We start from the raw sequence: 15,586 nt of genomic DNA, 5'->3' as shown, positions 1-15,586 counted from the left end.
TGACATATAGTAATAATGACATATTAACTAATTTTCTCCAGAAATATGTTCTTCTCATAGTACTTACCATTGTTTTTCCACATGTATTGCAAATACCCCTTTGTCTGCAAAATAAAACAGACTCCAGCATTGTACTGATAAAGGTGTAAGTAATTAATTACAAACTTGTTCATTACAGAGCAGAAGTCATATTTTACTAAATTAATTCAGCTTTTAATAAAGAAAAGTTCTCCCAGACTTCATGCAAATGTAGGGTAAATGTTTCTCAGGTGGTCCATTCTCAGCCAATACGTACCAAAGTTGAATTTGATATGCTGTAAGAATTTTTAGCTCCAGAATCTTTTTATAATGATGTCTCAGGAAACAAAAAATGCTATATGGGACTATTTGCTCCAATTAACTGACTTAAATCTATTGCCTTTGGTCTAGGATGCTCATTTTCTCATAATATAAACAAGATCTTATTCCCTCAGCTTGGTCTATAATTTGGCATAGGTGGAAAGCTTTAATTGCTCCATCAATTGTATTGTTTGCTTTAGGCTGACATTAGGTGTTTCTTACCTTTCTCTTAGGTTTTGAAATTTTTAAACTTCTCATTCTTGAAATGATTTAGGAATCTCTATCCAGACGGCTTTTAAGTAAAACTTGCTTCAAAACAATGCAACTGAGAAATAATTATTTTTGTAATAATAATTATTTTGTCTATGCAGCTAGACTCATTTAGCTCAACTGTACATTGTTGAAAGTTTTCTTGTTTTCTATAGATACCTTCAGGGTTTTTTTTTTACAGCTTCTTGTGTCTCTTACAAAAGTATAATAATAATACTAATGGTTTCTAAAGGAATTTCATTTAAATCTTAGTGGCCTTTGAGTCAATAATCATGTATATTTTCACCAATCTACATAATTCTTTTTTAGCTCTGAAATCAGAGGTTGTCTGAAGTGGAGCAGGAGGTGTATTCACCTGATTAAGCGTATGCCCTAGGCTATTAAATTTGAACAACTATTTTTTCACCAAAGAAGAACTTCAGGTATAATTACCGTGACCTCTGTAGAGAATAAAAAATTAGGAATATTTATGGCTTACCTTAAAACAAAATGGTTACCTTAAAGCATCTATGCTAAATTTAATAAAAGATTGATTAAGAAAAGACTAAGTCAAAAGATTTAACCAAATATTCATTCTATTAGTGATAATAGGAACAATAGAGTGAAGCCGAAGTAAAAAGTATGTAAATCTGGTCCACTGGAAGAAAGAAAAGCCATTTATGCATTTTAAAAAGACAAACTTCATATGCCTTGGTTTTGGTTATGTTCTTTTGAATATTTGATTAATTTGAGGAACCAGTTTGCAAGCATTAGGAGGCCTAAGTCAGTGTGCTTTTTTATTTATTTATTTTATTTATTATTATATTTTTTATTGATATGCAAACTAATAGAATATCTCCACAAATTCTGTCACATGAACTACAGCATGTTCTTTGGTCTTCATTTAAACAGCACTGGTGAACCACTCTTTACCTCAGACAGTCTCTGATTTCAGAGCTACCAAAGCCCTTAGAAAGATTAATGTAAAGATACTTGACCATTTATTCCTGACCCATAATTAAAATAATAATAATAATACTGCTAACACACGAGTGAGCTTGTCTTTCTATTTTACTTTAGTACATTCACTTAGGAGAAGTGGATCCTGGACAGAAATCTAAACCTAGCAGTAATCTTGCTTTTAACATATCTTATCCTGCTATGAACTCCCTTTGGTTCTTAGTGTAGGTATGCTGGTGTTCCGCCTGAGATATTATGGAAAAAAATTTTTGTGGCAGTGCTATACTGTGAAAACACAGCTTGTGAGGTTTATACATTTATTTTGGGTAAAGGATTACTTCATACAATAGATCTGATTACACAGTATAACATAATTCCAGAAATGCTGAGGGCCAGATCCATGAGAAGGGAAAAGTAGTGGATCTTACCCATTTATTCCATCTGATAGTTTCACCAAAAGACTCTTGTAGTGACCTTTTCACTACTGGATTAATTTAAGAAAAAATCTTTTTATTGTGCCATTTTTGAATTAGTCTGACACTTGCCTATTTCTGATGAGAAAGACAACCTCTGTTTATGTTCTGCATTATTGTATACCAATAGTTTCTCAAACTGTTGCATGCTTCAAGTTAACCCTTATATCACTATCTTAAGGACCACCTAGAATCCACTCCCCATCCCTCCAAGTGCTAAGCCACCATGACACCAGGGGTGTTAGAAATTATATTTCTTCCATAATTTTGTTGAAGACAGGTCCTGAAGCTGTGAAATAACTGGTAATTTGTAAATGTCTATGAAGTGAAAAATCACTGAACACTGAGAGAATACCTCAAGTGCTCTGCAATTACTGTAGTGCTTTTTATTATCCTCAAAGGCAGATAGAAGAGCTTTTCACCACTATCATAATTTTCACACAGAAAATATTAATAAAAATTGGTTCATAGTTCTGTGTTGTACTAAAATAAGCTATTTCTTCCCTGCACCCCTTTCAAGTAACTACAAGAAAATTTAATATTTTACTCCAACAGTAACTGGAAGGATTTCAAATGGCTTCAGGACTACCTTTATGAAATTCTTGGTTGCCTGAGAGTTTCTGAAATAGCCACTAAATCTGTTATCTGCTACACTAGAGACTATGTTTGTAGGTTTATTTTGTTAGTGGTGTTTTTTTGTTTTTGTTTTTGTTTGTTTGTTTTTCTGAATCACCTAGGACTATTACTACTGGTATAGGTTGATGCTAGTGAAGCTACTCTGTCTCCAGTACTCAAAAGTATTGAGAGACAGCTAAGCAGCAACCTCAAGTCAGCACCGACTGTGAAGACACAAGCATGATATAATAAAAATGTATGAAAGGAACATAAAAAATAAAATAAAATAAAATAAAATAAAAGTATGTCTTTACTGTAATCAGTCAGCAAAAATCCTGTTTATTTTAGATGTTTACAAGGTAAGTTTTCTTTCTAGTCAAAGCAAAAAAAGGCACTCTGGGTGCCAATTGCTCAATTGCTCTCTTTTAGGCATTTGTTTTGTATCTTAAAAAGCGATGCAACTTGCCTGTGACATCTAAGTGCTGTGAGTCACCCATCACTGCATAGCTTCTATGGCAGCTCTTTAATACTTTTAATATTTTAATTTTTCTTAATATACTTTTTACTTCTTTTGTAAAGAAGAGGAGGAGCCCTGCTCACACCTGTCCGACATATTGCTGCACTAAGCCCAGCAAACAGCTGTAAGAAGGCAAAAAACTTTCGCATGCATGCAATAAATTTGTTTTTCTTGTTCCTTGAAACCTGGAAACAAAGGTTTATCTTTCTTTATTATCTGTGGTGCTCTTTATTTTCTGTTTCTGAATGCACAGGCAGTCATTCTATAACATTAGCAGGTAACTGTCACTGGGCAGAAGCCTTTGGAAAGATGTACATAAGAGGCACAGAAAAGGCCTTGTATGTGTATAAATGTATTGAATCTCTTTATCCACTCTCTGGGGCAGTAAGGAATTTACTTTAATTACAGTAAGCCTGTTGGGTTAAACAATTTTGTGAGGTACTCTGCATAATTTAGAGAATTTCTATGTGACTCATTGGTGCCTTCACAGACGTGAATAAATACATGAAGTGGGGGAGGTGAGCTTTTCTCTGCAGAATACCAAATATTTTTTATTTATTTTTATTTTATGGATGAGTGCACATTTACTTAACTTTCCAGGGTTGTTTGAGGTCTCAAGACATGAGTGTGCAACACAGATTACTCTTTCTGTTTCTTGAGTACCTACTCATGTATGGAAGAAGCTATTTAGGGTTGTTCTGTGAAAAAGTGACAGTATAATTAGTTCACGTGCTTGCTCTTTCTCTTTAAGATAGTCATAAAACCACACAAGAAACATTAGAGAACATCTATGTTCTCTATGGTCTCTCCATGGTCTTTCAGCTGGCTGTAGGAAAGATGGTAAGTAGTTTCATACTACTGAGCTGTGTATATGACATGGTGCAAATTATAATTCTTCACTGCCAGATTATCTTGGACTGGGGATCTGGCAGTTTTTCCTAGAGCAAATAGCATACTGGTCCTATCTTAATTAATTATTTGTAAAGAGAACCCTTGAAGTTGATTGTCTACTATTTCCCCTAATAGAAAATACCTTTAATAAGGTAATATATTATATTACCTTATATACAAGTAAGGTAATATATTAAGGTAATAATATATTAAGGTAATATATTAAGGTAATAATATATTACCTTATTAAATTTATATATTGTATATAAATGCAATACTTGTATTGAATTTAGACATAAACAATAATAATTGTCATTAATTGCAATATCAGTTATGGGTGAAAATTGTGTGTAGTCAGAAAGCTCTGGTCTTGCATGTTGACTTGTTTTGTGTGTACTGTAAGTTCCTCTCTGACTTTTGATGAGAATAGAAACTGACGGATCAGTGATCTTGAAGCTGGGGTTTTAATTATTAACACTGACTTGTTTATTTTTCTCTACCAGAATGCTTTATCTTCTTTTAATACATGAAAAAATAAGGTTATTTCTGCCTTTCTGCCCTGTACAAGAAATGCAAGGAATCCTAACAGTAGCAAGGGATTATAGGATTTTTTTTTCCCCAGTTCATTATTGTAAATTCATTCACAGCCACTACAAGAAGTGATAAATTTTGGCAAAGGAAAACTTTCCTATACAACATTTCCTGTAATGTTCTGGCAGATTATCCTTTAATAAAATAAATAAATAAACATTGAGTCTGCATTAATAGCAGTTATGTTGCACCATGTGGCCATTTCCTTTCTATTACTAACACATGAAGAATATGCTCAAGAATATGAAAGCAACCCACTTAGGATTTCCTTAATGAGAAAAATGGCTTTGGAGACATGCTGGTTGCATAAAGATTGAGCTGATATATCACACCTGAGCTAAAGACTTCTGTTCCATTATTATTTTTTTTTTTTCTCTCCCTTTTTTCCTTTTCTTTTTCTGCTGTTTGCTTTGATGTGTAAGTGTGTGTCTGGCTGCATCTAGTGAACAGAGCTGAGACCTGTTGGTTTACTTTTTCCAAAAACTATTTTTACACATGAGATTTCTTGAAAGGTTCTTTCTATTTATCTGTAGAGTTTTCTTTTTCTCACTTGACATTTCTTCTATCATCTGATAAAATCATCTTACAAGGAAGAAGGAAACTGGTTTTTCTCTCACAATACAGATCAGATATCTGAATTAATAGACTGTGGTGATAATATTTCAATTGAACAGGTCAAAATGGGATGTAGCTGTATTTTTAAGTTTCAAGTACTCATCTGTGAGCCACAAAGCTTATTTTTTTTCTGTTTTCAAGGTGCTTTTAATTGAAGCTGAAATGAAATGTGGCAATACCCTGATTGCAGTTTTTCTTTCAAGGTCATACTGTAATCCTTTCACTTCATTTTCTTTCAGGTCTTATGGAGTTTCTCTCCCTAGGGAAATACAGAGTTATTCATTCACTGAGAGAAACAGGGAGGATGTTGTTTAATATTTTGCTTTGTTTATACAATGCTATTCGAAACATTTCAGGGCTCTGATTAAACTAGAGGAAATGACTTTCTAAGAAGAGTTTCTAAAGGCAATATATTCTGGGATGTGTACTCCAGACTGCCTCGGCCTCCAACAATTTTGTAAATAACTTTAATATGCTTGTGAATGCCATAGCTGCATATCAGCAACGTCTAGGGTATTGTTCACAGGAAGGAAACAGAAGAATGAGAACATTGTGAACATGCTCCTGACAAAAAGAAAATAAGGATATATCCTTTTAATGGACAGCTTCTGTTTCTTCAAGGTAAATAAACAAAAATCAGAAACCTACTATTGTGATATCTAATATTGTAAAATTCCTTTTTAGCTAGAAAAGCATGCTGATGCACGAATCTTGGATCACTCATTTAATCTTATTTAAACAAAAACCATATCTGAAGTTTCTAAATTAATTCCTCTCACACTGAAGTGTTAGCACCGTTTAGATTAAGACATATTAAAAAAAATCTATCACTTCATTAAGAAGTTATTAATAGATTTGCTGTAACCAGTCATCTTGGAGAAACACAATGTAAGATCTTATCAGAAGAACGTGAGTATTTTAAAAATAACAGTCAATCTGAAATAAAAGGCACTTGGGATGAAAATGATTAACAATTCAATACAAAGATTGGTAAATTAATTAGGCTGGGTGGGATTATTCCTCTTAATGTTCCTCTCATTGAAAAATAATAATGTCATTGATGTTGCTCTGAGGGTTGCAGCAAGGAAAGCTGCTGCCCTTCCTTTTTTCCAGTTTGTAACAACACGAGTGATGGCAGTAGGCACACCGGCACAGGCATTACAGGAGATCACATCTGGAGCTGTCTTGATTCCCAGGAGGCTGGTGGCACTGCCTTGTTGCCATCAGGTGGGTGACAGACCTTTACATCAGCTTGTCAGCCCTGTGAGTGCTGCAGCATCCTGTGGCAGAGCTGGCCACAATGGCTGGGGCCTACCTGTCTGCAGTGGCCACCCCTTCCCAGCAGCCAGCCAGCTGCAGCACTTGGTGAGTTTCTGTGGAATAGGGAGGGAAAGGGAAAGAATGGAAGAGGCTAAACATATGCAAGACTGCTTATAACCAAGTCCTCACGGTGCAGCAGGGTCTGCCTGTGCTGGCCTTGATTGAGAGTTCCTGCAGTTTGCATCCTCATGGTTTTGCGAGTTTTAAATGCTGCTACACTCCGTTGAATGTTTCATTTCCCAGTTAGCTACCCTAAACAAACTTGTTGAAACAGCAGCTGAAAACTTGTTTGTGTTTCACTAGTGTGGGAGGGAAGAGAGTATTGGTATGAGTGCCAATAACACAAAGAGGATTTCAAGCAACAAAAGCAGTGAAATGTGACACAGAGGTAAACAGCAAAGCCTGAAACGCGAGCAGTAGTGACCTACCTGTTTTTCTCAGAAGCCTTTGAACTGGCCAGGACACTCCAGTCAGAACAAAAATGGATTCAGACCTGTTTGTGTTTGTTTCATTTTCATACTTGGCTTTCTGTTTGAAGTGAGATCTGTATAACAAGCTAAGCTTAAAATTTTTGATTCCACATAATATTTTGTATCAAAATATATAACACAAATGAGGTTGGCATGCACAGGCCAGGTCTCTATTGCATTGTATTCAAAACAAAACTCAGAACTCAGAGACCCTGGGATAGATGCTATGTAAATTACTGAAATTAAATCATCTTCTGGGCATATTCCAGACATTTGACCTGATGAAATGGTTACTGGATACAATCAGAAAGTGAAAGAGAAGGCTGTATAATGAAACCAGCTTTTTAGTTTTAAAGCATAGCTGTTGCCACAGCAACCTCTGTAATGGACATGTTTAATCCCAAAATTCAGCATTTCACCTGAACTGACTTCAACTGTAAGCAGGATGCCAGTGCTTGCAAGCCACCTGTCTGACTGAGAAGAATTCAACCCTCCAAGTTGGGATGAAAAGTATATATGCACATAAACTGGTGATGAAGGTTATTTATTACTTAATGCCATATAATTTTTCTTTTAATATATTTATTGGATTTCATAAGCCTAACAAAGATAAGCACAGCATAAATGATATTCTGAGGAAGATACTGGGCTGAGGCAGACATTTCTGGAGACTGTCAGTTTCTGTAAACCCAAGGTTCATGCACTAGACTGTAGTTTAACATACCTCTATTTACCAGCCTTTCCAGCATGGTGTCACAAGATACCTGATCTATCTTTGAGTCCTGAGTCATATCTGTTTTACTTAAGATTGTTTTTCTGCTCATTTTAATCCTGTCTGCTTCTACCAGAATGGAAAAATGAGATGACACCCTGCCAATTTTTAGAACAAGTAAAAATCATACTGTTTCTGAGTACAGTGTGTCTCACTGTAGGTTCATTATTCTTTCTAGACTCTGATTTAAAGCATAAATCTGATAAGTTTTATATGTCATTAAGCAGACCACGAATTTCATTTCAGAGTCTGAAACATTTTTCTTTTTGATTCCTGCTATGATTTGGAAGGAGCAGGGAAGTTTTAAGGTGGGCAATGCTGTGACTGAATTACTTTATTTACAGTATGTCATACCTCCATTCTTTTAGATGGTACTCTTCATGCTTCAGATAATGCAGAGACAAGATGGATTAACCCCTAACTTTCTTGCAAAGCATCTGCTGCCAGGGAGAGATCAATGAAGCACAGTCATTGTTGAAGACCTTCATTTTGCAGACCCCATGCTGTGAAAGGGATTGAAATAATAAAATGATTTACACTGTGGCTGTTAGGTTGATAAATTAATCTCTTTTCCACTGTGCAGGCTAAGGCTGTAAACGTGCCGTATGCCAGCAGGGTTCACTGAGGAAAGGCACAACTAGTTGATCTTGGTACTTAATGACAACATATGACAAGACCTATCTCAAAATCCTGCCCTGATGGTTGGATCCCAGCTCAACTCCGTGCTTCTAGTACTGGAACCTGGAGGAGCCTCTCTTTTCTCTTACTTTTTTTTTTTTTTTTCTTTTTTTCTCCTATTTTAACTCAATCCTTAAAAAACAAGCACACAAACCTACCATCAATCAGGACCTACCATTCTGATGGCTGTATGTACTCATTTTTGCTGACACTGAACTCAGGAAAAAGTTCTTCACTGAGAACGTGGTCAGGCACTGGAACAGGCTCCCTAAGGAAGTTCTGATAGCACTGAGCCTGATGGAGTTGAAGAAGCATTTGGACAATGCTCTCTGACATAGGGTCTGATTTTTGGGTGGTCCTGCATGTATCCAGGAGTTGGATCTCGATGATCCTTGTTGCTCCCTTCCAATTCAGAATAGTCTATGACTCTATGATTATATAATTCTGTGATTCTACCACTTCTTATGACTCAGAGTGCAGGGAAATAACTGTAAAGAGACATGTTAACTAAAGAGGTAATGACTTAAAAGGCAATGAGTAAACTGAACTAAACAAAACTTAAGATGTGAGAGTACTAAGGGAAGGGTCTAAAACTGAGCCAGGCACGGAGTTAATGACTAAGTAATGTGGACCATGACAGGCACATTTCCTTTTTCCTTCTTGTTTTTATTTGGTGGAATAGAACTAATCATTCTTGTGAGTTAAATTACCTGTGAAATCAGAGTGCACATGCTATTGCTTGTGGCTCAAACTGGGCTGACTTGGCTGGGAGCAGACTGGGAATGTGAGGTGTGGTGGCACATTAACTCTGTGCCTGACTGCCCTGTTGCCTTGGTGGGCTGGGGTTAATCTCAGTGGTTCTGCCTTGTTCTCCTTTCCTCCTCCTCACTGTAGAGTAGCATGTGTACAACAGGCCACCAGATCAGGAGGAGGAGGTTGATGAGGCCTTCTACAAGCAGCTGGTAGTAGCCTCACTATCACAGGCGCTGGTTCTCATTCAGGACTTCAATTTTCCAGACATCTGTTGGATGGAAGGGAGTGGTTCGGGAGTGCTTGAGTGGGCTCAATGCACACAAACCCATGGGTCCCAATGGGATGCATCCATGTGTGCTAAGGTAGTTGGCAGAGGTGATTGCCAAACTGCTCTCTATCATCTTTGAAAGGTCCTGGAGAACAGGAGAGGTGCCTGAAGATTGGAGGATAGCTAATGTCACTCTGGTCTTCAAGAAGGGCAAGAAGGAGGATTCGGGAAACTACAGGCCAGTCAGTCTCACCTCTGTTCCTGGAAAAGTGTTGGAACAGCTTGTTCTTGATGCCATCTCCAAGCAATTGGAAGAGAAGAAGGTTATGAAGAGTAGTTAGCATGGATTCATCAAGGGGAAGTCATGCTTGAGCAACCTCATTGCCTTCTATGATGACATCACCAGCTGGGTAGATGAGGGGAGAGCAGTGGATGTCATCTACCTTGACTTTGGCAAGGCTTTCAATACTGTCTCCCATGACATCCTGATAGCAAAGCTGAGAAAGTGTGGGATAGAGGAGTGGACAGTAAGGTGGGTTGAGAACTGGCTGACTGGCCGAGCTCAGAGGGTGCTGATCAGTGGAGCAGAGTCCAGCTGCAGACCTGTGACTAGTGGTGTTCTGAGGGGTCGGTGCTGGGTCTGGTCTTGTTCAACATCTTCATTGACGACCTTGATGAGGGAACAGTGTCTGCCCTCAGCAAGTATGCCGATGACACAAAGCTGGGAGGAGTGGCTGACATGCCAGAAGGCTGTGCTGCCATTCAGTGAGACCTGGACAGGCTGGAGAGATGGGCAGGAAGAAACCAAATGAGGTTTAATAAGAGCAAGTGTAGAGTCCTGCACCTGGGAAAGAACAACCGCATGTATCAGTATAGGCTGGGGGATAACCTGCTGGGGAGGAGCTCTGACGAAAAGGACCTGGGGGTCCTGGTGGACGACAGGTTGACCATGAGCCAGCAGTGTGCCCTTGTGGCCAAGAGGGCTAATGGGATCCTGGCATGCATTAAATGGAGCGTGGCCAGCAGGTCAAGGGAGGTGATCCTCCCCCTCTACTCTGCCCTGGTCAAGCCTCACCTGGAGTACTGTGTGCAGTTCTGGACTCCCCTGTACAAAAAAGACAGGGATCTCTTGGAAAGAGTGCAGCAGAGGGCTACAAAGATGATACGGGGCCTGGAGCATCTCCCTTATGAAGAAATGCTGAGAGACCTGGGTCTGTTCAGCCTGGAAAAAAGAAGACTGAGAGGGGATCTCATCAAAGTGTATAAATACCTGTGGTGTGGGAGACAGAGGGATTTGGCCAACATCTTTTCAGTGGTTTATGGGGACAGAACAAGGGGTAATGGCCACAAGATGGAGCACAGGAAGTTCCACACCAACATGAGAAAGAACTTCTTCACAGTGAGGGTGACAGAGCACTGGAACAGGCTGCCCATGGAGGTTGTGGAATCTCATTCCTTGGAGATATTCAAGGCCTGTCTGGACACCTTCCTGGGCAGCCTGCTCTGAGGAACCTGCTTTGGCAGGGTGGTTTGACCTGACGATCTTTCGAGGTTGCTTCCAACCCTTCATCTCGGTGTGTGTGTGTGTGTGTGTGCTGGCCAGAGAGCGTCTTGAGGACTGAACCTCTGCAGGGAGAAGCATAGATGAAATTCCTCCTGGGGAGGCTCCGAGAAACAGTAGTGTGTGTCCAATGTGCTGGCATTCAGGTATAGCAGCTTCAGAGTTCTCTGGTTGGCAGGTCTCCTGAGATGAAAAGTGGCAAGGTTGACCTAGGACATGTTGTCTCAAAAATTATGCTGATGGCCATGCATATGAGCCCTCTCTGATAATGTTAACATCATATTAATGCCTTCTCTAACCTTTCTTTTACAACATTCATTATTGCAGAGAACTGCCAAGAATTGAATCTCCCAGTTATTCTAGTAGCAAATGAAGATGTGATCCGTATCAGAAACAGTGTGACCAGCAGGGCTAGGGAGGTGATCGTCCCCCTGTACTCGGCTCTGGTGAGGCTGCACCTCAAGTACTGTGTTCAGTTTTGGGCCCCTGGCTACAAGAAGGACATCGAGGTGCTTGAGCGGGTCCAGAGAAGGGTGACGAAGCTGGTGAGGGGCCTGGAGAACAAGTCCTACGAGGAGCGGCTGAAGGAGCTGGGCTTGTTCAGCCTGGAGAAGAGGAGGCTCAGGGGCGACCTTATCGCTCTCTACAGATACCTTAAAGGAGGCTGTAGCGAGGTGGGGGTTGGCCTGTTCTCCCACATGCCTGGTGACAGGACGAGGGGGAATGGGCTTAAGTTGCGCCAGGGGAGTTTTAGGTTAGATGTTAGGAAGAACTTCTTTACCGAAAGGGTTGTTAGACACTGGAACAGGCTGCCCAGGTAGGTGGTGGAGTCACCATCCCTGGAAGTCTTTAAAAGACGTTTAGATGTAGAGCTTAGGGATATGGTTTAGTGGGGACTGTTAGCGTTAGGTTAGAGGTTGGACTCGATGATCTTGAGGTCTCTTCCAACCTAGAAATTCTGTGATTCTGTGATTCTGTGATTCTGCCTAAATTAAACGTAATGGAGTTTTCTGTTTAATTACACAACTTTTAATATCCCAGTACCAACCCTTTTCTCAGTTTTCCCACAGGACTCTCTCGGTATTTCTACATCTCTCTTCCTTATAGTACCCCTTCCTTTGCAGATACATTTTCTTAGGTTAATGTTTTAGATCAGAAGATAGAACCAATATTTCGACTTTAATCCAAATATTTATAGTTCCATCTTTTCCTTTCCAACTCTTTTCTAAATGTTATTGAACATTTGAACATTTGTGCTCATGAAATGAACCGATTCATGACTTTCTTTCATTTATCTGGTAAAATCTTATAGTCCCTTTTGGGTTGAATTATTCTATACCCTGGAAGTGATAGCATTGCTTAGGTTGCTTCACAACAGACATTTGCTAATTTTAGGACATGTTAGATAAATTCAAGTTTTTGCATTGATGTACTGCAAAGAAGTTCTGAAGGGTGGTTCTAAATTACACCCACCTTGACAGAAGAAGCAGTAATAAAAGTTGCTCAACAGGTATTAAGAATTCTGATATTATGTGCTTTGGTTGGTTGTATGTTTCAGTTATTGCGAACTTGCTGAAAAATTAGTTCTATGAATATGTAATAAAATAATAAAAGAAAAGAGACAGCTATGGAATTTGTTACAGACATTCTGGCTGATCCAATGACATTCATTAATATAAACATGGGACAAGAAATGTGTATAAAAATATAACCATAAGTATTTTTTGTCAATTGAATTTACTATACCCTCACTATTTCTGGTGCACACTGAAGCCCCCTAATAACATGAAATTATTTTTACATTACTTACTTTTTATTCATTGAACACTTTAAAAATAATCAGGAGACTGCCTTTAAATTTGAAAGCTATTTAAATAGCAAATATGTAGGGCAATATCCCTTTTACTGAATCAGTTCCATTACTTTGCTTAGGCAGCATAAAATAGTCAGCCTATGGCAGCATTTGTCCAACTGGGAATATCCTTGATGAAAGGGAAATTTCAGCTGGCAAGTGTCTTGTTTACCCACCTTCTTTTCTAATCAGTCACACCAGAGCAGTCATAAGAAGCATGGAGGGACAGAAGAGCACAGCTGCACCATGCTCGCTTGCATTTGCTATATGGTACCTTGGGGGGAAAATTTACCAATGAAAGCAGGGAAAAGTGATGATAGTCAGGCCTGAAAAATATCTCTACAGAAGGGTTTGGTTTGTTTTTAATTTTGAAAAGGTACCCTCTGAGAGCACAAGTTCTCCCTGGGCTGGTCTGCAGTTGTTCCTCAGGCCACTTCTCAGCACAGACCTGGCTACTCACTCTAGCCCAACTCCCTTCTCAAGAGCCCTGGGAGCTGGGACACTGCCTGGGAAGGGAGCCAGGATGGGACAGTCCCACACAGGCACCACAGCCACGGCTAAATGGGGTCCACTGCTGATGAGGATGGAAGTTTGTGCACCTGGGATGTTTTCCAGCATTCAGTGTAGAGTTCAGAATCAGGACCAGTTGGTGGCTGCATACTGACTGACAAGAAAGGGTGAAAAAAAAAAGGCTCTTGGAGAGAGAAGCTGGCTCATGCAGACAAGCAGACAAATGATGCCAGCTAGTCCACCTTTTCTGGCCTCTCAGGATGCCCCAGCAAGGACAGCAACCTTCATTTCAACACCAACACTGCTCCCTCTCCTCCACAGCTGCCAGCGTATCAAGCTGTTCCCCCTACCTTCTGTATTATCTAGGTGCTGTCCAGCACGAAGCACCATCTGGTACTGCATATGATCCATCACATTCACAGCCATCTATTCAAATTAGCAGGTGGTGTTTTCATTTGGAAGTCATGAAGTTGTGGCCACCTCATATGGAGTAGGTTGCTTCTCACTTTTTCCAGTGCCCTAACCTTATAGCGGGAGCATTCAAGACATGGAATTACACTGTCGAATATTAAAATACCTTATCTAATTTTCTTCCCCAAACTGAAGTCGTAAGTCTTAATCTGAAAAATATCTCTTCTCTGCATTCATAGGAGCCAAGAATAGCAGTAGCAACAAGAAGAAAAACTTCCTGTTCTGATGAACTTTTGGAGTTTTTAAAATGTTTCTCCTTTTACAGCACACAACAGAAAATTAAGTATTGCTGATGTCTTCTCCTTGCCCCAAACCCTAGTGTTGGTATATGCACTAGGAATATCAGGAGCTGTTTCTGAGGATGTTATTCTGAGGATATAATTTTTTCTTGTAAGTCTTCTGTACTTTCTGTAACTGTATGACTTCTCACAGACAATCAACTGCCTTCTATCCTGATGTAATGTGTTTACTATATTAATCATAAGTACTAGAAATTACTGTCAAAGGAATCAAAAATCTAGGAAGAAAAAAGAATGCTATAGAATATATTGACGGAAAACAAATATAAAAAATACCTTATAATGGCTGCTAACACATGAACAAAGACCTATAAAATAATATTCATGGTTGTTCTACCACTGTTTTCTCCTCCAGTTTGTTTGTAAATAGTTGGTTTTATCATTTTGCTCAAGTAACTTTTGCCTGACGTCTGCACCTCCATCTGTGAAACTTCAGTCATGTTATCCAAGGAAAATAGGAGCAGATGGAAAACATTTTAGCTCCATACTCACTGAAGACAAGATTAAAAGAAAGGCTGTGGTGCATTTTTAGTAAAGTAGGTGATTACACACATAGCATTCCTTTTGTGTCTGGGAAGTTACGTAATTTACACAGCAATCTGGACTTCCTTGGTCAGCTGGTTTCAGAAATAAATTTTGAATTCTCTTGCCACTTAATCTTCTTTTGGGTTATTCAAAGAATCCTTTATAATCAGAATCAACTCTCTGTTCTATTGCATATTAGCACTGTAAATTGTTGCATCTGGAATTGATGAACCCTTGGTTTATTATGCTAGAGGAGTCATGTGCAGCTGTTCTTTCCCCAACTGATTCATTATTGCATGTAAGGAATGCATCCTATATTGCAGTCACTGAATGAACTTCCTGTTTGCCATTCAACATTCTAACAATAATAATAATAAATAAATAAATAAAATTGTTCTTTATCAAAAATAGGAGATAGTACCAAAAGAATCCCAAATTATCACAAGAGCACTTTCAGTAAGCAGCTTGTCTGATATGTCATTGGAGTTCCCCCAGATGGAATATTACAAATATCTTTGTTCATAGATGAACATTCTAAAAAAATGACAAAAAGTCTTCAGATACTGAAATAGAGGGTGATAAATATTTTACATATGGCAGAAGAAGTTAACCCTTCTGCAAGGTATATCTCAAGCATTAAAGCTCAGAAGATTTCTGTTCTGTTTCCAAAGGCATCCTGTGAGACCTTGCACAAGCTATTTTATTTCTCCAGAGGAGAAGTCAAAGTATATTGATTAGATTTGTCAGTTTCTATATTCAGAAGGATGAGGGTTGCCTAATTTGTGCTGGTAAAATAATAGTGCTGTTATATGATGGTTTTAAGATTACCTAAGATTGTACTGCTTCTGAAAAAGGTG

The 15,586-nt window shown here is 38.8% G+C and overlaps 1 protein-coding gene and 1 long non-coding RNA gene across 5 annotated transcripts in view; both read left to right on the top strand.

Moving 5' to 3' along the window:
• The window catches only part of TMEM47 (transmembrane protein 47), a 262,209-nt gene that overhangs the window by 52,477 nt on the left and 194,146 nt on the right, over nucleotides 1-15,586 (top strand). The gene's annotated exons all lie outside the window — the stretch shown is intronic.
• On the top strand, nucleotides 813-8,355 carry LOC113842319 (uncharacterized). Of its 4 annotated transcripts, XR_005261578.2 has the most exons (4): nucleotides 813-3,993; nucleotides 5,777-5,871; nucleotides 6,364-6,615; nucleotides 8,181-8,355. It is a non-coding gene; the product is annotated as an uncharacterized lncRNA (long non-coding RNA). The 4 variants fall into 4 exon arrangements; XR_005261582.2 differs by lacking the exon at nucleotides 813-3,993 and having other exon boundaries at nucleotides 4,372-5,871; nucleotides 6,324-6,615; XR_005261580.2 differs by lacking the exon at nucleotides 813-3,993 and having other exon boundaries at nucleotides 4,373-5,871; nucleotides 6,332-6,615.

Source organism: Anas platyrhynchos, chromosome 1 (genome assembly GCF_047663525.1).
Source record: "Anas platyrhynchos isolate ZD024472 breed Pekin duck chromosome 1, IASCAAS_PekinDuck_T2T, whole genome shotgun sequence".
Taxonomy (NCBI): Eukaryota; Metazoa; Chordata; class Aves; order Anseriformes; family Anatidae; genus Anas; species Anas platyrhynchos.
This window is presented reverse-complemented; position numbering and strand designations above follow the sequence as displayed.